We start from the raw sequence: 23,967 nt of genomic DNA, 5'->3' as shown, positions 1-23,967 counted from the left end.
TACTGTAGTCTTCATGATTGCGGCTATGCTGTTTTTGGTAAATGATTTCTAGATAACTTGAACAAGATGAATGTATCAAACAAAAGCAGAGAGGTTTGAAATGACCTAGTTAAAAGACAAAGTACCGAGCAGCGATCTTGAGTTGCTGTCATCCATCTGTCGCACCTTCTCGGTGTCAACGAACAAAACAGAATCACGCCTACACACTCCCTACCGCATAACAAGTTGGGCAACAGAGAGTAGTCTTTGATCCACCTTTAGCTGTGGTATTCTTGCATAGAAGCAGTTATGTCACAATGTTGGGAAAAAGCAATCTGATTTATTATGTCTAAATATGACAAGATCCCAGATGATGTTATACACAGTAAGCCATTTCTGGTTACACCTTTAGAAATCTTATTAAGCTACATTTTCAGGCATTTTTGACTATAGGCTTATGTGTAGATATTGCATTTTTGTAGATACACTTTTCTTTCTAAAATAATAAATCTGGTGCAAATAGCCTGAAGCACGAGATGTGGGTGAGGACTTTCATTCCAGCTCAGCCACTGATAACATTTTGTTATCCTTGTGTACCTTTTTAGATTAAGTTAATAACAGAAAGGCAACTGCATTAGGTCAAACCAATAATTACTATCCAAAACCTGCCCCACCAGGCCATGAGGCCATCCTGAGGAGCAGTGCATCATAGTGTTCCTGGAAACATCCTGACATACACGTCTGGCTTCACTCCTTCTCCTTAAAAAAACATCCCCCTGAAGATAAAGAAGGAGAAAAATAACAAACTGGTCACCAGGAGGCCCCCCCCCCCCCCCAGCCCCCAGCCCAGCGCAAAGGAGCGAACACCCAAACAGCCGGGGGTCCTGGGAACTGCAGCAGCGAGGAGTCATTATTACCCAGCGCTGGGGGCTGGGCTGCAGCCGAACCACACACAGGTCACAGCAGCTGTAACAAGAGCCAGATGTGCGGAGGGGACGTGAACATACTTGGACACGCACCTCTATCTGGTTTTTAAATATGTGCATGCTCTCATGTACACACAGAGAGAGTGAAGGACGAAGTATTTGAAGAATGTCAGCACTGGAATGGAAATAACTAAATTGTGTTTCTTTAATACGAGATAAATATAGTGATAGCCGTTGCTTGCAGTTTTTGATCATCACATTTTGGCTTCATTTTTATAACAAAAAAAAGACTGGACTGAAACACTTCAACAAAACAAACAACCCTCTTGTGGGTAAAGTACTAAAAGCATTTTCTATTATTATGCCTGTTGTGCAGCTTACACACTCAAACCTGCAGGGAGGCAGCGAAAGATCTTGATTATCATGGTTTCAGTTGGTTTTTAAGCATAATCAGTGACAAAGAAAAGCCATTACTGACTCTGTTATCTGTGACATCATACATCACTTTGAACAAATATCTTTGGGTTTTTATCTTTTGGTTGAAGAAAAAAACACATTTAAAGATGTCCTTGTGGTTTGAATGACCGAAATAATCACAAGGCCTTTAACTTTGCAAAGAAGGCCATAACATTTCATATCGGCAGTGTCGGCTATAAACCATAAGCTAAGGTTTCAGCATGTCTTGTTTAAAGATTTAAAAACCTTTTTAATATTCAATTTATGTTACTTGTTACTATTTAAAGACAATCTTTTATATTTACAATCCTATAATATTTACATTAAGGACTATAACCACAACATCCCTGGCTCAGGCCTGTAGAGAATATTGTACAATCTTTCATGTCACCCCCCAAACTTAACCCTGTTTCCAGTAATTTGGCTTTTATTTAACTATTGAACAAACTCAAAAAGCCCGGGTGAAATCCAGCAAAATCCCGAACAATTCATTCCAATTGAAAGCGTTTAGGGTTTATTTGGTCATCGATTAGGATGCCATAGAGTATTCCATATAAACTTGAATTAAATGTTTTAAACGTAAGGTCATGTTGAATTCAAACCCTGTAATAACAGTATCAATCTGGGTGGGAAAAAATGACCACAGACCACTTGACGGAGAGGAAGCAGTGTGGGGCAGTTAAACAATGCAATTATCCATCTGCTCCAGCGGCCACAAGATAAGACGGTGGTTGTTCTGGGCAGCTTCCAGGTGGGAATCTGTCACAAACCCGGATGTTTGCCAAAATAATGAACACAGGATTTATATTGGTTAGTCCATAATGATTCCTTAAGTTTAATAAGATATTTCTCAGTTTGAATTGTGATGGTGCTGGCAGCAAGAGCCACTGTTAGAGCTATCTGATCTGAGTTGGTTTTGGTTTGTTTGTCGTGTCTAAAGCACAGAGCGAGGACAGGACGCTCATGTCTCTGACCCGAATCAGCCTGTCCTCGTGCTCTCCACGTGCACACACACACACACACACATACACATACACATACACACACACACACACACACACATACACATACACATACACATACACATACACATACATACACACATACACATACACACATACACATACACATACACACACACACACACGCGCTGACCCTGGAGTCGGGAAGGTCGTTTGTGATGCAATTTCACGAGGAGGGTTAGATCTGATAAGCCCTTTTTACAAAGAAAACAATCAGGTGAATGTTTTAAAGGCCTGTAACCAGCATAATGGAGAATGCACTGCGGGAGGAATGCAGCATTTGGGAGGAGCTTTTTTTAATATGATGGCTTCAAGTGTTTTTTCCCCCGTTGGTAACACGAGTCCTGCTAAGTTGTAACAGATCTGCAGTTTCGGAGCTGTTTGGTTGTGTTGCAGTGTAGCAGAGATGCTGGATTTAGATTTCACGCCAGGTGTCCTTATCACAGATGGAGTTAGTTTAGCTACGTATGCTGGGGGTGAAAAAAAAACAGGATTCTATGTGTGAGGATTCTGCTTTTGTGCTTCTCGAGTTTGAACATTCGAATCATGTATCATAATTATAATGTTTTACTGTTATGATGTACAGTTTACAGACGCGCAAATGTTTTCTGGGCGGTCCACCCACACTCTTTTCTTTGCAGTGTTATTGAATTAGAATCTGAGGAACATCTTGTTTCTTTCGTCAGTTGAATCTGTTTTTTCTTCAGCCTGAATGACCTCAAGATGTCAATACAGTTGCTTTTATTCACATGCCTTGAAAGAAATCTTGTCAAAATACTGTTTGGCACCACATACTATAGCTGATCCGAATACCAAACAAACAAACACCTCTCTCTTTCTCTCACACCTCTTTAGAATGCATTTTTTAGAGCTCTTCACACACCAGGCGGTTTTCTCCTCGCAGCACTGCACTTGGAGTAGGTGCCTATTTGTTTTTCAATGTTTCCAGTAATGTTTTGGTAACCTGCCATCTTGGCAGAAAATGTTCCTAAATGTGCTAGAGTTTTTTTCCCTTTGAAATTCCTTTTTGAAAAATGAGTGGTTGTTCTTACAGGATGTTATATCATCTGTTTTATTGATGTGACAGTCAGGTCTGTGCGTGTTCTTCAGATTCAATAAAATTCAGAGTGGCACACGCTCTAAATGTTAGGCTATCTAATCTACGTTGCATAGGAAGTAGGATTAATCATGTCTGTGTACAGTATCAGTGGTCGCCCTGTGTGCGTTCGAACGTTCATGAATATTTTATGGCTGATGTAGGCTATGCATCAATGAGTTGCAGTTTCCCCCCCACCTCATCAGATGTTTGTGAAATTGAATCCCTGGTGCCTGCTATTGCAAACGGAGCTCATCTTCTTTATTGTGTGTGATGATTTTGCTGACTGAATTGAATGCCTTATAGAGTGGATTTATAACCGTGGGGGGTTTGCCATCACTAGGTTGTGGGATTGGGAAACTATGCGTTATACATAACAGTTTTTTGGCTCCTGGGAGAAAGACTGTGCAGCAATTGTAGAAAAAATTAACTTATTTATGGCAAGCGAAATACGGTTCATTAATATTAGAAAGGTATGGATAATTTTATAATCCAATATTTATTAGACTGACTCCTGTTTGCATTTTTTTGCATATTTATACGGCTGCAACTTATAAATTCCATTATAAGATAAATTGTTAAAATATTATAGTGTTTGAACTATGAATTGTTACAAAATGGTTATAAATGCCCTCTATCAGTCAAGGTGACCTAATCAAAGTCATAAATTTGGTGCACATAGCAAGTTGGGAAGTACCTTTTATATTTATGATTAATATTGATAACAACAGGTACATTAATTTACATTTGTCATTTGTCTTCGAAAGCTGTACCCATTGTTTGGAAATGCTGGCGTTTGAATTCCATGAATGATGATGCATAATATACAGTACATTTTATTGTACACATACAATGCATCTGACGTTAATATTGGCCCAAATGCCCACTGGGCTCTCACAATATTTAACACAGTACAGAGGAAACCAACTGCACAGGAAACACTGAAGAGGCTGTTCTGTGAGGAGTGTCCATCTGTTTGGTTATTTCTCTGAAGGCTGCTTCAATTCAGGGAAAGCTACCAATGTTTTGGACAGGATACTGTGGTGGCTATAGTCGGTGAGCCTCAGGGACCGGCTTTTCTCCCCAGGGCACGAGTCCAGACATGCACTACTGTGGCACGGTGGAGAAACTCCAGCTGAGAGTCTGGTGCCGGCGTTCATTGACGTTCCAATACGCAAAGTAAACCTGGAGAACTGCAATTATGGTGGAAAGAGCTGAGGCTCTGAGGGAGCTTTCCCAGCGAGTGGGTTCATGTGTTTAGTCCACAGAAAAACCGTCAGCCTCCTACTGCTTTACAAACCTTAATAGCTGTTTATGAAAAAATCTGTCTCTACCCCCAACCCAGCCTGGAGCCTTTTATTATCCTTAATTTGGTACCAGGTTGCCTTGTTCGTCTATTTTGGGACCGTTTCCCCACTTGAAATGTTGTCCCAATTTACTCTCAAGGCTCAGGGTTTCTTTAGGTTACTGGAAACATTGTTTTATGTATTTCACGATTACACACAGGGAGAACGAAAGGCAACCACAGACTAATGTGTGCCTTTTTAACAGTGCCTAATTCATTATCTACGCCTTCTGTATATCTACAAGCAGGAGAAAAGTGGAACAAATGTGGTTGAAAAGAGATTTAGGGAATATTTTGTTTGGATACTGCTGTCTCTAGGAAATGATTGCGGCCGGCCTTCCTGTCATTGTTAGAGCCACCATGCAGCAGCAGTAGCAGTGGTGGTGGTGTGGTTTTGGCAGAGCGCTGAAACCAGCAGCTGTGGGACTCAGCTGGACACAGTTGTTGTGTTCAGAGCTTGAGACTGTACCGTACTATTTAAGAGGAATGTTCCTCTCTGTGAGTAGTGGGACCTTAAATGCCACCACAGGACACACACATGAACATAGACGCATAGAGACACACACTTATCTGGAAGAGGACAAAGAACAGGAGACAACTTTGTGTTACTGTTAAGCCCCATAGCCCCCGCCGAGGAACCTGTGTCTCAGGGCTACTTAACATTTAACAACCTATTAATGTGTCATACCCACTTAACGGGAAGAAACTCGGCTAACTGACGATATGAACAAGGGTAATACCAAGCCTCTGAATTAGCCTGAGCGAAAAAATGCTAACGCACTTAGCACAGAACTCACGGTAGAAATCGGATCTGCACAAACAAGATAGCAGATTAAAGCTGAGATTCCACAGAGGTATAAGTATAATCACTGTGAGACCAAAACTCAGGGCAGCGAAGGTAAACCCAGACAACACACAACGTAGCTTTACGGAACCAAAACGGCAAATATGTCTTGCCTTTGCTGTTTTCTGATCAAAAGTTGGCATTAAAACGATAAAAACGCTGCTGAAGGTTAATTCCAATGTGTCTGTCACTTTGAAATGCTTACTGATAATCCATCATAACATTCATGTCAATAAACGTACTTTTCATATAGAGTGTAAGAGAACTTCCGGTTTTGGCATGGCATGCTGGCTGCACATCACTCTCATTCACCAATGGTAATGTTTCGATGGATTTTAGGGACCTCCCCTCGATTATAATGGCTCTAACTTTTCAAAAGAGGTGTCAATCATCAAAGTCGACCGAGGGGGGCCAGAGATATGGCAAATGCACCCAAATGACCCCAGAAGTGTTTTTTTTTTCTAAACCTCTCTAAAAAGGTCAAATGTCACTTGTTTTGCATCAATCTTGATACAGGGTACTTATTATATGTTGTCGTTTGGATTCCTAAAGGTTTTGGTCTACTATCCCATCATTCAAGGGTGGTTTTCACTATAAGTAATGTTTTTTTTTGGACGGACACTATAATTTACATTTTTTTTTTACTATGTTCAATCTGAATTTACTTTAAAATAAAAAACATCTATATTGATTCTGACTATTCTACATCCAACTCACAGGTGTATCATTGCTTTGAGAAAAAAGATTATTAATGTAACCCTTTTTAGAAGGGAAGAATTGTCATTTAGTTTGGGAATGTCATTTTCGAGCCTGAGACCTGAAAAACAGGCTCAGGGCTTAAAGGTGGGGTAGGTCATTTTGGAGAAACCAGCTCCAGTGCGCTAGAATTTGAAAATAAACAGCCGGAGAAAATCTGCCACTTCCTTACAGAGCCCCTCCTCCAACACACACGAACGCGCACATGACCAATGAGGGCACGAGATAAGTTTGTGCACAGATGGAAGGCTGACAGGCAGGTAGGCCATCCAGTTACTTTAGCCGGGCCGGCTAAAATGATTGGTCGTGCTTTTTACAGTACTACAGCTTCCACAGATGAAATTTTTTTATGGATTTTTTGTCACTAAGATATTCATTGCTATCGGGATGTTAAGAGCATTCCATGGAATATAACACAAAGTGTATCTCGAGCTTACCTACCCCACCTTTATCAGGTTAACATCAAGAAGGTTCGAAAGAGAGAGTCAGCGTACTGAGGAAACATTTGTGTTATTTAAACTTGTTTTTTTGGAATTCAAAACCGATTTATTGGCATTACCTTTACCTTCTCTTTTATATTTTTAGGATACAGTACGCTTTGAAAAAAACCTGTCAACTTCCTAGTAGTTTATTAAATGTGAGCTTTAATTATCACAAGACTCAATCATCACAAAATGAATTATCATCTCATTTATTTGGGGAATAAGTTGGAAAATACTGATGCTACCACACTCTAGGACAAGGGTCTCCAACACGTCGACGCAAGCTACCGGTAGCTCGCGGGCAGCTTTTCAGTAGCTCGCCGCTCGATTATCGATTATAGCCTAGTAACGTTGCTTCTTGATTCTTCGGCCGCAGCTGGACAATAAATTTTTTTTGTTTTTGAATGTTTTCTTTGACACAACTATCAAATTGGTCGGGGACGCAGAGATCAAGGAACAGACGTGACAGCGGCACAGAGACAGGGATTTGTGTTTTTTTGAAAAACACTCGTTATCTTCATGTCAGGTTTTTGGTGGATTTAATCAAGTCTTGGATTGCAGAGTATGAATGTCCACTTGCTATTTTCAGTTGATAAATACGTGTGTAAAGTTTGTGAAGGCAGGAGGAAAAAGCTTTCCGCGATCACCGTCTCCTCTGTTCCTCCAAAATGCCACATTCAGGACCTTCAGTGTCCTTTTTTTAAACAGAAGACCGTTGCTAGAAGCTGCAGCTAGACTGCAAGAAGTATTAGTTTTTTGTTTTTAAGGATGGAAAAATGTCACACACAAATATAGGGAGGCTAGACCACAATTGATTTATTATGGTTTATAATAAGAAAAATATGGCTGAACTGTTCAGTGTCAATCCTGTGGAAATGGAGGTTATGCATCTCCAAAATCATGTTCAGCTTAAGTCTCAGCAAAACTCAGAACATTTCTGGAGCCTTGTAGACCCATAAAACTATAAGAACATTCACCAAGCAGCAATGAACATGTCTGCTCTATTTGGCTCTACATACCTTTGTGAAGCAGCTTTTTCCGACATGAATCTCATGAAATATAAATACAGAACAAGACTGACTGATGAACATTTAAGTGACTATTAGAGTGAACCTAAGTGGGTACACTCCAGCATACACCTCTATGGTGGACTCCATGCGGTGCCATTCATCTCACTAACTGCAAAAAAGAGTGAATGCACTTATTTTACACATGTGCCATAAGATGCTTGTCAGGTAGTGATTAGGGACTTGATGTGAATGTTCAGTGATGTACTTACTATGTGGCCATAATAATATGTGAGAAATTGCCATTTTCTTGGACCTTGATGTGAAGCTAAGATTTTTGATAAGCTTTAGGTATTGCAATTTCACACGTGTACAAAAGTAGCTTAATTCAACTGATGAGGGCTATGTGAATAAATGTAAGCGATGTGATGGAAGTAGCTCTTGGCCACTTTCATTTTTTCAAAGTAGCTCTCAGATGAAGAAAGGTTGGAGACCCCTGCTCTAGGAAGTGAGAGTCATCCATGTCAAGTGTTGTGCTCTAACAGGTGAACTAAAGGAGAACGAGGCAGCTGTCAATCCTTCATAGTTTCTATACGCCTGCCCCTGAGAAAAGCTCTAATCAGGCAACATAAGTGAAAACAGCTGTGTGGGTGGCCCATGGGTGATGGACGGGAGTCCTGCCATAGATGCTGCTGCGTGCGGTTTGGTTTATAGTTATAGAGTCACCAGTTGTCATCGACACCACAATGATTGATGCAGGTATTGTGCATTAATCAAATGTCCCTAATGTAATGTAGTTCATTTTGGTTATTTTGTCAGTGATGTAAAGCAATGGTGGTCACATGATCTGCTTACTTTGGACTCACACTTGCACATCAACATATATATTCATATTGAACTTTAATAATATCCGTACATGTGTAAATTCAGTCCTTCAGTGTTTTACTTAATCATACTGTCATCTTCATTTGTACTTTTTATCCTCGCGTGAACTCTTACCTGTCCTACCCTGCCTCACTCTTTTGCTGTTGCTGCTCTGACACCTGCATCTCCCTACAGTACGTTTATCTTATCTTATCTGGATAACTTTTATCGCCTTGTCTCATCACTGAATGAATGAATCTGTGTTTACCTCCCTGCGATGAAGCAGTGCATTGTGACGTGATGTTGCGATGGACTTGCACAGTGGGGCAGCTGAAGATTGGATTCCGAGTTTTATTTGTGCGTCTCTCTTTCTTGCCATGATGCTGTGACAATCCAAACTCTCTCTGGGAGAAATAAAATATCCAAAGGATTCAATTATAGCGCCGTAAGGTCACTGCCAATACCCAGTCATTGTGTTATGCTTGGCCCCGCTGTTTTCACTCTCACGTGCTGTGAGTGAGATTGAGGAGGAGATGGGTATGAAGAATAGTAGTATGACTGTGCGCTCAGACAACGTGCAGCACATCCTGTTTCAGGCAGGACCCATTCATCAATACAGTGGTCTGCATTGCCATGCTGTTCAGTATCCATCGAAGCCTGTGGGCTTCGTGTGGTTGACATTTTCTTTAGATGTTTGCAACATAGTATCTAACAGCCAGTGTGGTTACTTAAAGGTGGGGTAGGTAATTTTGGGGAAACCAGCTCGAGTGCGCTAGAATTTGAAAATACACAGCCGGAAAAAATCTGCCACTTCCTTACAGAGCCCCTCCTCCAACACACACGAACGCGTACATGACCAATGAGGGCACGAGATAAGTTTGTGCACAGATGGAAGGCTGACAGGCAGGTAGGCCGGGCCGGCTCAGATGATTGGTCGTGCTTTTTACAGCGCTACAGCTTCCACAGATGACATTTTTGTATGTATTTATTGTCAAAGCATTTAATATATTCATTGCTACCGGGATGTTAAGAGCATTCCATGGAATATAACAAAAACTGTTTCTGAAATAAATTACATACCCCATCTTTAAGAAAAGAACAAACACAGAGAAAGAGGAAGTTACCAGAAGTTTACTCGACAGTCGACAGTGTGTTGAACTCAAGTGACAAGAACATTCAGACAGTGTTGTAAATCTAAAGTGAATACACTGGTAAAATGAACATCTGTACATTTGATTAGATCAAATGTCAAGCACATAGCAACTCCCAAACTATACAAAATAATTGTCTTTTTTGAGATCATACGTTTCAAACAAACTTGCCCTTGGACTGAAATATACACCAACAAGAGGGTATCACCAAACGGGCTCGGCTCAGAGTTATTCACCCACCCTGTGGCGTGACATCAGAGTTAGTGAAATGATTGAGACGGGCACCCCGGTCATAATTGCTCTTCGTAATTCATCATGCACGCATAGCCCGGTTGTGTTGTGTCACCTAAACTGTATCGATGTAGGACTTGATTGTGATGATTTCTCTGCCAGGATGACATTAAGTATGCAAGGCATCACGCTGCTCTATGTCTATACTTTCCACTGTCTGGAAATAGCGTCTGATTGATATAATTGTTATGCTGGACCCATGCGCTGCTTTTATTTGAGAGCTAAAATAGAGGCAGCCATGTCATATAAGTGTAATGTTCCTTGACAAGGCAGTGACTGCTTTTCGTTTTTATAATGTAAATGAGAGCAGAGTTGTTTTGCCCCGCACTGCTGTCTACTATGAATAATTCTGTCGTAACTGCTTTCAACATATCTTCCCACGATTGCTAAATTATTTGGTTGGAAGAACTCATTTGTGCATGCTGCCTGGGGAATAGAAATTCAGAATATTTTTTGATCGACATTCCCCCACATAAATGAACACATCAATTTCAGATAAGGAGGAGCAACGCTTTACGACGGCAGCAGAACTCGGTTTGCATGCATCTTCTGCGTTGATTTGCTTTCAAAAGATTAGAGGTTTTTAGGGTAAATAAACCGTGATGACCTATTAAAAACGCCCAATCCAATTCCTCTGAAATGGACTCACTGCTTTCCTCTAATTTCAGTTCAACTTAATTGCTGTTGATGATATTTTCCCTTTGCTCCATTATTCTCAGGGCAATACATGCATAGCCTCGATTCAAGCTGCAAGGACAAACGGCACCGTAGCATTAGTAGCTCAGTGCAAAGTAACAGAGCGGGGACTGGGAGCTGCAGAGCTGCCAGTTCACCTGCCGGGTATTGCCAGGGGCCCCTGAGCAAGGCATCACACCTGGATCTGCTCGGGGCGCTCCGCTGTTGCAACCCATCATTCTGACATCCCTCCACACTTTAAGGAAAATAAAAACAGAACGAAAACAAACATTTTACCCAAGGAACAAATATAAAGTGCATCCCCTTATTTCTTGTTAACTCGTGACTATGTTTCACTGCTGCATCCGTTTTGCAGATAGTTGCTTAAAGGTGTGGAGTAATCAAACATATTTGTTTTAAAGTGTGTTACCTTGAGGTGTTACAAACATGATAACGTATTTCCTTTACAAAGCAAATGTTTGCACATTTTTTTCATTATTCACATGCTGTCTCCCTTGCGCTTTGTTCCCACATTTTGAGTTTTTTTAGCACACTTCTGCCACCTACGGATCAGTGAAACAGTGTGAAATGATGGGCAGGACTGTGTATCAGGTCGCTTTCATGCATGCGAGCAGACAAAACAGGCATCTACATGACAAAGATGCATTTTATTCAACTGATATTCATTATACTTCCTTTTTAATGTCAAGGCATCTAAAAAAAGAATTTCTGGAAGTTCCTGCCAGCCACTATGTGCTACGTGAGATCTGGGTGTGACATGATTTGCCTTAAGTTACTGGAAAGATATACAGGGAAATGATCCTTTACTTGCAGGATGTCATTTCTTCAGATAAATACTGAAACTGTTCAGAAATGGTCCGTGGCTGTTTCCTGGTAATGTTCACACTTGTGATTCAGTTAATTCATGGGAAACTTTGATGTGGTGGCAGAGTTATCTCTACTGGGTAGCTGGAAATGGGTGTGCCTGTAATGTGTTTTTTATACACAGCTGATGATCCATTTCATGTGCCGGTCACATTGTGTAGACTTCCTTCCCCTCAATAAAGGGCAAGACCGTTTTTGGGAAGTGTTGTAGGAAAATATCCCAATTTCTTTTACTGTTGTCTTCTGTCCGTGCTTTTATATGTGACGACGAGTGGCAGGAAACTTTTAGGTGACATCAATTTGCTGCACATTTATCTGTGAAATTGATGTTAGGATAGATTTGAGTGGAAGACAAAGGATTGGCCCAACAGGCACCAGGTACTCGGGCCAAAGTCACCACAAAGTCAGAGAATGGGCAGCAAAAGGGTTTTTAGCTTTGCTTCAACATTATAAGCCAGAAAGCTTCAGTGTACAGTCTTTATTGTTAGCTTAATAATGACGGTACAGATAATTAGTTATAGCCAGAATGACTTGCATGCATTTTTTCATAAACGCCAAGTTGAGGTGTGCCATGCATACCTTACCAAATCAGTCGTGTCAGGTTAGTCATGTTTTGTAAAGGCTTGCCAGTAAAGAATACAGAGCAGAAGTATTTGTTTTGGATTCCTGACGATAATTGCTTGTAAAAATAACCAATCTATATTTGAGTCAACCAACTTTATTTCATGCTCTTGCCCTCTTAGCCCTCCTACAAAATACCACATTGTCATAATTGAACCATGACTGATCTGTGTGGAAACTGCGGTAACAAACCGTGTTGGAGGGCTTCCCCTTTCCCAGCTGTGTGGTGGATCTTGTTTTGTGATCTGTCTTTCTTTCACCCCACTTCACCTTCAGTGCAGCGAGGAGGCGCACAATGAGTGGGAGGCTTTTTGTAGAGCGAGGGGATCACAGACTGTAATGTGTGCAGCCTCGGGCGTTGGCAGCTGTAGGACGAGGTAGTGGCTCAATTTCATGCGAGCGGTGTGCAAAGGGGACATGTTGGAATAACCAAACCAGCGATGATGAGAAAAAAAAAATTCTAGAAACTTGACAGATTCTCTTCTCTCTCTTTACCGAACAAAAATGCAGAATAAAATACAGCAAAAATGGAAGTACATGTTTTCTGATGTGAAGGCGCTTTTCATCAAAATGGGACCATTATGTCCTTTTCACATTTTTTCTCAGTCACTCTCAAAATACTGCTGCCTAGACCCTTATGACAGTCCATTAGATTGAAGTGCAGGCTACCTGAATTGGGTGAAGAGACAAAAGTGTCTGTTTCTCCGTGGAGGGAGAAGACGTGATGGAAATCCTTTAGATGGAAAGTTGTTCGGAAATTAGGAATGCAGCTTCCTCAAACGGCCCCTGCGGTACTACATTGGGGTTGGAGGAGCCTGTTTAGTATTTCTGCCCAGCAGCAGAGCTCTATCAGTGAAGAGGGGAGATAAAATTAGATGCCAGAGTTAAATCTTATTAGCTCCTGTCCCACTGGCAATCACCTTTTGCTCCGTCTCCAGTGTGTGTGTTCGAGAGAGAGCAAGTAAGAGAAGGATGGAGGGGAAAGCGCAACAGGTAATTAATGAGATGTTATATTTGAAAAGAAGTCTCTCTCAGGTACCCACCATGTGTCCTTGCACCTTTCACATTTATAGCCCGAGTAGTCATTGCCAGCTTTAACGCACTGTTAACTTTTTAGAAAAAGCTTCAGAGTCAGCTGTCAACCTCCTCATCAAGGACGCTCCCCGTCGACATCCCTTAAACTGGCCTCAAACACCTCCCTCTGTAACCTCTCACATGGAGACATTTTTAAATGAAACCCAAATCAGGTGATGTGACTAAACATTTTCAGCCTAATCTTTTAATTCAGCGCTGTAATCTGTGGCTCGGGTCCTACTTTGCGACTCACCGCTGTATTAATATCACTGCTCATGCTTATTCATCAGTGCGCATTAATTCTGTCCGCGGCAGGATTTTATGCTGCGTGCTTTCATGTCTACTTATATAATGACGTTTATTCCTGCACTCCTGGCATGGGTCCCTAGAGGCTGAGAAGCTGTGGAAATGCCAATGAACTCAAAGTAAATATTTTCTGACTCTCCCATCACTGTCACGCTTTACTTTGTTCTGCGTGAAGAGGGAATAACTTAAAGGCAAACCCAGACAGTTTTTTTCCCTTCCCATTATCATTTTTCTACTAAAAGCAAACACACAAAGCAGCAGACTTAAGGAGAAACATTTATAGTATGCCCATGTTTGGTGGTTTAATTGTTTCCTCATGCACATGAACACTCTAAAACATTAAAGGGATAGTTTCACGTTCTTTGGTCATACGCTTTTTCAGTCACCATGAGGTTGCCAGGCAACAAGTGGAAACTCAGGAAGCCACTGCAGCCAGTCAAAAAATAATCCTGCCAATACCTTTCAACACTTTTTATTTTCAAAAGTAAAACCAATCAGGACAAAGTGTTAAATATTGAGCTTTAACGGGGGTGGAAGGCAGATTTGTGATAGAGCTAGGCTAACCTTTCCCCATGTTTTAGTCTTTGTGATAATCTAAGATAACTGGCTGCTGGATGTAGCTTCATACTCAAGTAGTGTCATCCCAAACTCAAGAATTTCATTAAGTGCAATTTTCCAATAACGATAAATGGTTCCTTAAAATAGTCCATGGTATGTAATTATATTTATTGACTGAATAGCAGATTGGCAACAGCAAAATGTTAGTTTTGGTAACAGTTTTTTTTTTTTCAAAGCCTCGGTTTGCTAAAACTGGAATTTCCCCAAAGTATACATTTGCCAGAAAGTGGTCATCATTAACTTTGTGAAAACAAAATGAATCCAGGATTGCTAAATGCCTCCCCACTATCCCCACAAAGTCTTTTTCAACTAGATACTGGTCATGTTTATTGTCCTGTTTTATACAGATTTAGTGCCCAGATTAGATTTTGTATTCCCCCATGGTGTCAAAAGCAATCATAGAGTTTCCACTCCCAGTGATGGAACTGCCTCCCTCCTGGTGAAAACTGCTCCCTCCATGTCCCTCTGCAATTTCCTCCATCTTAGTTTAGCTGTCTGAGACACACACACACACACACACACACACACACACACACACACACACACACACACACACACACACACACACACACACACACACACACACACACACACACACACACACACACACACACACACACACACACAGACACACAGACACACAGACACACAGACAGGCTCACGCACACACAGACACACACAGACACACACAGACACACAGACAGGCTCACGCACACACACACACACACACACACACACACACACACACACACACACACACACACACACACACACACACACACACACACACACACACACACACACACACACACACACACACACACACACAACTGGGATAACTAGCAATGGGTGCAGTTGAATTCCTCAACTAATGAGGATGAGCTCATCAAGGCATCTGCATGAGAATCGGCGTTAGGAGAGATTATCTCCAAACCGTTCATATGACTCTAACGATATGAGCTTTGATTTCCAGCAGATTGATTATTCAATTCAAGAAGATCAATGTGAAAATACCAATTTAAAAAGGAACGTAACACAATGACACAAATACAGTTAGAGTACAATAAATACAATTCCATAAAACGAAGGGTCCATGAGGATGTATACAAGGGGGTTTAAAACCAGTCTTAACTGTACGCTGTACTAAAAAGGAAAGTCTTTAACCTACTCTTAAATGTGTGGACTCTGTCTGCCTCCCTAATCGTCACTGGAACTTGATTCCAGAGGAACCGGGCTTGGTAGCCGAAAGCTGTAGCACCTGACCTTTTTCTGTGGATTCTGGGAACAACCAACAGACCTGCACTCTGGGATCTTAATGCCTAGAAGGCATGAACAGTTTTTAGTCTCCAGCTGTGACAGATTTATCAGACAAGTGAGATTAGAGATTCTCACACTGATTTTACATTTATGAATGATCTTCGGAAGTCCATACATTATTAATTCAATTGCTCTTCTTTATAATGTGTTGATTTGGGAGAATATGAAAATCGAAATAGATTTGCAGAAAATGTCATCTGTACTTGAACTTATCTCTGTAAGACGCAGGAGTTTCTTATAAAGTAGGGCACAGAGTCATTGCATAAGTGGGGTTATGGCTCTTTGTAGTCTTTGAAGGCTGAAATGTGTTTCCACTGCAGCTAACAGATGTATATCTACACTGCATAAATTAATACTCTTAGTTTAAATCTAAGAAAATTGATTCAAATAAATGTTTAAAAGTATAGAAGAAGATAAGATATATTTTCCGAATCCCCGACTGGGAAATGTTTTAGTTGTAGCAGCATATAAAACTAAGTATTGCACACATTTGGAAATAAAAAAAGGGTTGCAAATAAACAATTATACAATGTAAACATCTCAAAATAGAATGAAAAAATATAAATAAGTAATACTAATTACTTCACACATAGTTAAATTGCCCATGATTTGATTACATTCTAATAATCATTTTGATATAGATGAGAATATCTTCATGCAGTGACATAGAGTTGTTTTATTTCTTGTTAGGTACACACATATTGCGTTGCTAAATTAAATGTTTGTGCAGGAATATTCCTACTTTATTCAAGGTTGAGAGGTGTAATGAATCATTTACCTTTTCGAACCACATGAGTTAGATTTTCTGTCATTCTCAGGTTATGCCTGAAGACTTTTGCTACTTACTAGAGGACATTGCATTGAATTAGTGAACAGGAACCGCAGTGGCCTGGGAGGTAATTACAAAAGAAATACATGACAGAGTTAATATAAATGAAATCAAACAGTTGAACGCAGTAACGCTACAGACCCATACATCAGGATGCAATGACGTTTTCCTCAAAGAAAGACAAGCTAACATGGATGCTCTGTTTTTCACTTGGTGAGGAAGGGAAACATCAAGTGCTGTGGGTGACTCACATCTTGCACTTGACTTGTAAAGACTGTTCATCTAAACCTTCAGCTGACTTTCAAGATTGAGGAAAAGCCCAAGTTGTTTGCACGCTTGATTTGCCTTCTTCTAAACTCTTCGAAACTAAATTAAACTAAACTCTTCGAAACTAAATTAATATGTAGAGCATAAGACTAATTCTATGATGCAGTTACGGTTAAAACATAATTTACCTTTTTCAAAGTCATCGGCCTTAACTTCCACCAAATAGCACACGATGGCTGAGGAATTGAGTCTTCCTTGAGGAATAGATATGATGTCAACCTTAATGAATGAAGTCACTGAATTGATGGCTGTCCTCCTCCCTCTCAAAGCTCTGCCTGAACACGTGCAAATGGTAGTTCTAATGATTTAGGGCCACAACTCATAGAAAGTCCATTATGGTTCAAGTTCATTTCCATTTCTATGATGACGACCATGTCTATTATTCAAAATGTATAATCTGCATTATAGCAATTATTGTTAAAAGCCCTCATAAATATGTATTATGCATTAAAACAGTGATCATAACACATTATAAAGTATTTTTTTTAATTAATCATTAGAACAAGTTTAATAAAAACCTCATGATTGCTGGATTCATTACATTCATTTTTTATTTAACTGAATGCAAGCAATGTATACCTTTTTTTTTTAAAATAGTTTCAACCAGCTTATAATGTAGGAATTTCATTACATAATGCGTAATAAATAATCATAATGTATGACAACTATATGAGTTACAACACACTATGATCAGTGAGGTGTCAGCAATAATAAAGTACTCTGATACTTGACCGTGAATCATTATGAATAGCTTTTTACTGTTTTATTATTATTATTAATAGAAAGCGTTATTTCTGAATGCTTTAACCTTTAATTATACAGTTTTATAATCATATTAAAACTCATTAAACATGTGTTTATAATGCATTGTAGTAAGTGGCTCAAGTGTTACCATAAATTACACACAATCACCTTTTCATCTTTTAGTTCTGATGACATTTCTTTTAGTGAAAGTGTTTTTCTCTTTTCCAAATGTTACCCAAGCAGTGCGACATCCTCCTCTAGCTTTAACACACCAGACTTGTACCTTTTTATAACAAAATGTTCCCCCTGATAACAGTTGGCTCTTGTTTAAAGAAGCATGTCTCTGTTCTGAGAGGTTATTCTCAAATAATAGCTCTCAGCCAGAGGTCATGCCGCCTCGGTCAGAAATCCTTTCTGTGCCCCACCCGCTGATTTTGGCTTTGCCCGGGACAGAGCGACTGTTCGAGATGACATCTGACTCCAGCCTGAGCCTGAGGTTTGCCTCTCACAGTCCGTCAGCTCTGCTCCGGCGGGGGGTGAGAGTGGTTCGATGATAGGCTACAGAGTCATGACTTTTATTTCCTTTTAACACATCAATATGGTTCTCTTTTGTCAACCGTGGACATTGAGAAGAAACATTTGAGAGTAATTAGCTGAGAGGGAAAATATCCATACCCGTAACTCAATATCCATTTAGCTAATCAGGTCATTTTGTTTCTTTATAACAGTGGGAAACAAAAGTGTGATTGCATGTGTGCTTCTGAAATCTATTGACTTTTCTGTAATTGATTATGATGGCCTGTACCGACTCAGTGCAACGGTAACTGCGTATGCGTGTGAAGACTTTTGCTTGTCTGACTCCCTCGCAGCACTATAAAGAACTTGCTGTGAAGAGTTAGTCATCTGAGGGCAGCTTCCATCGACCCGCGAGCTAACAGCCCTGCAGCAGGTCTGCCATGACACCGTAAACTTTTTACACTCTAATCAGCTCTATAAAGTCGAGGTGTGCTGCAGCGGAGGAGTCATTGTACTAATGTGACACCCAAAGAGGACGGAGCATGCATTAAAATAATATTATCCCCATTTTATTACATTTACTGTAAATATAATCCGAATTTGTCTTAGTACAACATTGACACTAACTGTGTACCCACAAGTTAATATGTAGTAAAAATGTCATGGGGTTTGCCAGCGTTGCATCACATCTCAGTGGGATGTCTGTTAACAGTAAAGCTCTGACAGTGTTGCCAATGAGTAAACATCATGTTTCCCCGAAAACATGCCGGCACCTGTTGGCCAACCACTATCAGAATCTATCTGAGCTTTATCAAATATGACTGACAGTTGAGCAGCACTGCAGACATGTGTATCCAACATACACAAACACATGCAGACAAGCACATCCAGCATCTCCACACCACCACCACCACTATGTTAGCTCTTTTCCAATACAGGAATATAACAACCTTGAACTTGTAAGAGCCTTTGAGTTCTGGATCTAAATTTCTGCTTTGTTTTCCACTTTATTTTACCCAACACAAATTCTGTCTCAAGGTGACACTGTGAGAAACAACGTAATGTTCATGCATGTCAACAATGGACGAGTTAAGCTTTTCTTTCAAATTGACATCTGATGACTTTTAAATGCAGTTTCGCTGAATCAATGGAAGAGCTCCGCAGCACAGTGGGGAGTCGACAGAAGGAGCAAAAAGAGAAAAACACTTATAAATCAAATGTAATATTTTGCATCTGGGTGCGCTTCCCTGCTACTTTGTTGGAAAACATAGCTTGAAATGTTACACGATTTTAGAAAAAACTACCTGGATGTGTTTTTGGCAAACTATTAAAGTACTCACCAGCACTTCACACACTATGGGACAAAGCATAACAATGCAACGCAACTCATGTCAGATGTTCTGAATAAGAAAATAGCTTGCATCTTTTACCATCATTTTAAACAATGTTTTCTATTTTGCAAAATGTTTATTGCATTTCATTACCTGAAAGTATCTAGAAACGTGAAAGAAGACTCAAGAACTCTCCCACAATAGCTTAACCTTTCTGTGAAATATAGATCATAGGTCCTTTTGAGCTATAGTTTTCATGACCATGGTGACTGAGAATTTCAAAACAATTTTCATCAGCAGAAATGAAGTAGTCCCCTATTCATGAAAAACTATCAATCATCCTCAAATGGCTAAACACATGGCACAATGTCATTCTATGTAAACTGAAGTATTCATTTGTTAAGCAGATTAACAAGGTTGGATACGAGTTCAAACTCTAGCAGATTTCATTTTGGTCAACTGAAGGACACAAAAGAGAGATTGGTTATCAAATATTGTTATAAAATACTTTTGTGAAAGCATATAAAGGATGCATTCAAACCCTTAGAATTTCTCTTGTATTGCCTGCTGACAGACATGTGATAATGAATGACCTTAAACATAATGAACAAGGTACTCCACTGTTATAAGGGCTTACACTGAGGCCCTCTGGCTGAATTACGGTCACGATAATCACAAAGTCAGCTTGAAGTCATTGGGGGTATTTCCCAGCCATCCTCCCTACAATATTGAACCATATTTCCCAATCCAATTTAGTCCTCTTGTTTTTTTTCTCAACTTAATTTAATAGACTAATCAAACATCTTCTCAATCAAATGGCGGCGACTGCCAAGAGTCATATTCTGTATTTACTGTTTGAACTCAGTGGAGGAGTGCGGCTTGTTGAGGATGCACCGTGTGTTGATAAATAAGGTAGCTTCTGTTTCACTTTTACGGCTTCATAAACGTAATAATTTATTCCTAGATGATTTAAAAAATGTCTGCATATGTGATCTTTAAAACCTCTGCGGTGTAAAGGCTACCGAAACTCTTGATTTAGCTTTGGTACAAACTTAAGATAGATGCCTAATAAAACCAAAGGCTAATGAGTATGAAAAAACACAATGGCTGCTACGGCAAGAGTAAAATAGGGGAGAAAACAATGAGAAGACGCCATGTAATGACTAAGAGTAGTTTGGCAGAAGGGCAGACCAGCTGTTCATTTTCAGGTGTGCGGTGGCAGCTCGGCCCTCCTTTACCGGAACTGCCCGTTACGTCCAGCTGCCATTGGACCGCCTGTGGTCCTGTCGTACCCATTCACCACACTGAGTAATTAGACTCCAGACTCATTATAAAAACAAGTTGCTGAACTATTTTAGGAGCCCTATCGCCTGTGCCTCCAAAAGTCTCATTTGCTCAATTCATCTCAACCCGCTGGTGCACAAACAAAATATGGTAATGCCCCACATCCCGATGCCCTTAAATCAAATACAATTAGACATCAAGACTGAGGGGAAATGTGTCATGATTGATGTGTGTTGTGATTGATGTGTCTGTAGTTCAACCGCTATAATGGCTTCCTCTCAAGTGGAATTTCCAAAATGCGCAGGCTTTGTTCCGGACATTCACGACTCCGTATGGAAAACCATTTCATATCAAGTTATTGCAGCCTCCAAACCTCTTTCCCACTTTGTCTCTAGACATTGTGTTGCTCTTTGTTAAACATAATTGTGTCAACAGTCACTGGAGATGAGACACCAGACTTTTTTGATAAGCGCTTTCCCACAAGGTAAATTTGGCAGGCGGGGTGCGAGCAAACAAACCAGCAGACAGTAATTTTCCGCTGTCTGTTACCGTGCATTTTAATGAAGTTGATGGATTAATGCCTCACTTCAGTAATAAGCCACACGGAGAACACCGGTTAAGCCTGTTCTGCTCTATCAGCGCCCGGCTTATCACATCAGTAATGGTCACTCAAGTCCTGATCGGTCTGTTTCCGCGTCCTTTTTCCATCTGAATGTCTTTGTCGTAAATGGCTCTCTTTTCCAGTGGAAAGCAGTTAAGCCTCACAAAAACATTGCTGTCCTAAGATTAAATGGTCCAAAACAAAAGCTCTTAACTGTTGTGGCTGATTTCCATGATGATTAAGCTGTCGGGGAAAACATTAAGCAGAGCTAAAATGCACTTGATGATGTTCAGTGAGGGTAGTTTGTGTGATCGCATATGTTTGACACAGTTGAGCCGTTTAATGTGGGTGACCTTTGTCCATGTATGTGTATATCTGTCCATCTATACATATGTGAAGGTTTTGTCTATGTGGGAACAAGTCTATGTCCAATGGGTAGCTTGTGTCTTGACTTGTGTCTGTAGGAAGGTTGTCGTAATTGTCGCGAGTATCCATGTTACTTTTTATATTTTAATATCTGCTGTGGCAAATGTAGACGTGTAGAATTAAACTTTCCTTGAAGTTTAACAAAGTAATTATTCACTTTTAGAAAAACTTCAAGTACTTTGCATTGTCATACACATTTTATAAATAATCCAGTGTTACTTTTGACAACTACTGATTTTTGTGAGCTTCCTAAACTTTTTACAGTGCCTTATTTTAAAACAAATAAAAACATAGCATGTGTTGCTGCCTGCTTTGGACACATTTGGGCTTATGCTCTCTGGTGGATATCAGCATGTCATTTATAACAAATACTACTTGTCTATGATTTAAATCATGCACCAAAACACCTGCAACCTTATTCTGTCTATCAAACTGATTGTGCTCTCTGCCCTGGAAAACTGGTATAATGTTGTTTATGGGCTCATGTGTCCAATAAAAAACCCTCAGAAGAACCGTATAACACGATGCATCACGAATGCCTGCTTTATATTTTGGTAAATCTTAGAAATCATTGACTGACCGCAAGCATAGACCATCAATGCTCTGTTTTTGGGTATACCTGTTCACTGGTTTTGGAGTTATTTAGAGTTTCTTAATGGACCCTGCCAGTGCCACACTCTCCACCCAAGTCTTTGATCAGTGTCCACCTCCCAGCCTCTTATCTGGAATAACACAATAGGCCCACTGCCTGCTCTTATTCTTCTCTTCTCTGGCTCAGCTAATGCTTTTTAGAAATTCCGTTTTTCCTCTGTTTATAACCCACACACACACACACACACACACACACACACACACACACACACACACACACACACACACACACACACACACACACACACACACACACACACACACACACACACACACACACACACACACACTCTTGTGTTTGTGCTCGTGGTTCCTCTTCTGAGTTGAATATCACTGTAAAGAGTGTCTTCACTCTCCGTTATTGCCTTTCTATTGTCCACTGGCTTTGTGTGCAGGGGCTTTTTGCGTCAGCCCGGCTGGAATCGCCCTGTTTACTGTGATTAAATGGGAGCAGAGGATTTTGGGGGGAATGAACCGTGAATCTTTTTAAAGTGAAGGAATGCAGTACACACTCTAGAGTACCTTTGCTCTACAAAAAACCTTCACTCTGACTCCAAACATCCCAGTCCGTTGACAAAGTATGTTTGGATTGGTCTCCTTATGTGTTTATGCTGTCCATGATTATGTTTGCCTCACATATAAACTCTGTGTGTTGTGGTAATGTTGTTTATGAATCTCAGTCTAACAGCAATTCCCCTGTTCTGTCATTAGTGAAATCGAAAATATGCAATTCAAAGACCCATACGAGCTGATAACACCACCTGAGTACCTCCATTGAAGTTTGATTGGTCAGCAGCTGCTAAACACAGTATTTAACTATTTATTTCCCTTAGTCTAGATTAAGATTGGAACCAACATTGTTTCTCCATTTTATATTAATCTATCCATTTATAGGCTGTAACAAGCACTTGGTTTATACACAATAGATATCAAATATAAAACTCTCTCAATAAGTATGCTATTTTCCAGCACTCGTGTAGATTAACCATGAAGTTGCTCAGCTGTGATGTTGTGAACTTTTCTGTGCTCAGAAAACATACTGTATTCTTTGAGGTAAAGTGTGCCTTCTCAGAGCTGTTAATGACCTTCATTACACAGTAGTAATAACTGGACTGGGCACAGAGGATTATGGTCCAGGTTTCCCACAGGGTGATGGTACTGGGAGCTGGAGAGGGCTATTGGGAATAGAAATGGAAATAGGCTTCTCTGATTGTGAGCACACCCTTCTACCGGCTAATGCAGCCCATTAGCTACACTTGGCACAGTAAAATGGAGAGAAAAACCTCACAGCTCCTGATTAAAAATGTGCTGTACAGAGAAAGCAGCAATCCAGATATCAAGGTTTTAACAACATTATGTTTTCTAAAATCTTTGATGCTGCTTTAAGTGGGTCTATGCTATAATACGTCCATAAATAATGCATTTACTGTAATAATATATTACATGTCAATTGGCCTAACTTTACTGTATAACGATTTTGAAGGTCAGATGTGTACACAATCTTTTTGGTTCTTTGTCTCTATTGCATTTTGAGCAGAGTATC

General features: G+C 40.2%; 1 protein-coding gene across 3 annotated transcripts in view; it reads left to right on the top strand.

Annotated features, from left to right (window-relative positions):
* The window catches only part of furina (furin (paired basic amino acid cleaving enzyme) a), an 85,257-nt gene that overhangs the window by 18,976 nt on the left and 42,314 nt on the right, over nucleotides 1–23,967 (top strand). The gene's annotated exons all lie outside the window — the stretch shown is intronic.

The sequence above is a fragment of the Notothenia rossii genome (genome assembly GCF_949606895.1).
Source record: "Notothenia rossii genome assembly, chromosome: 2".
NCBI classification, from domain to species: domain Eukaryota; kingdom Metazoa; phylum Chordata; class Actinopteri; order Perciformes; family Nototheniidae; genus Notothenia; species Notothenia rossii.
The sequence above is the reverse complement of the archived record's forward strand: the minus strand, read 5'-3'. Positions and strand labels throughout refer to the sequence as shown.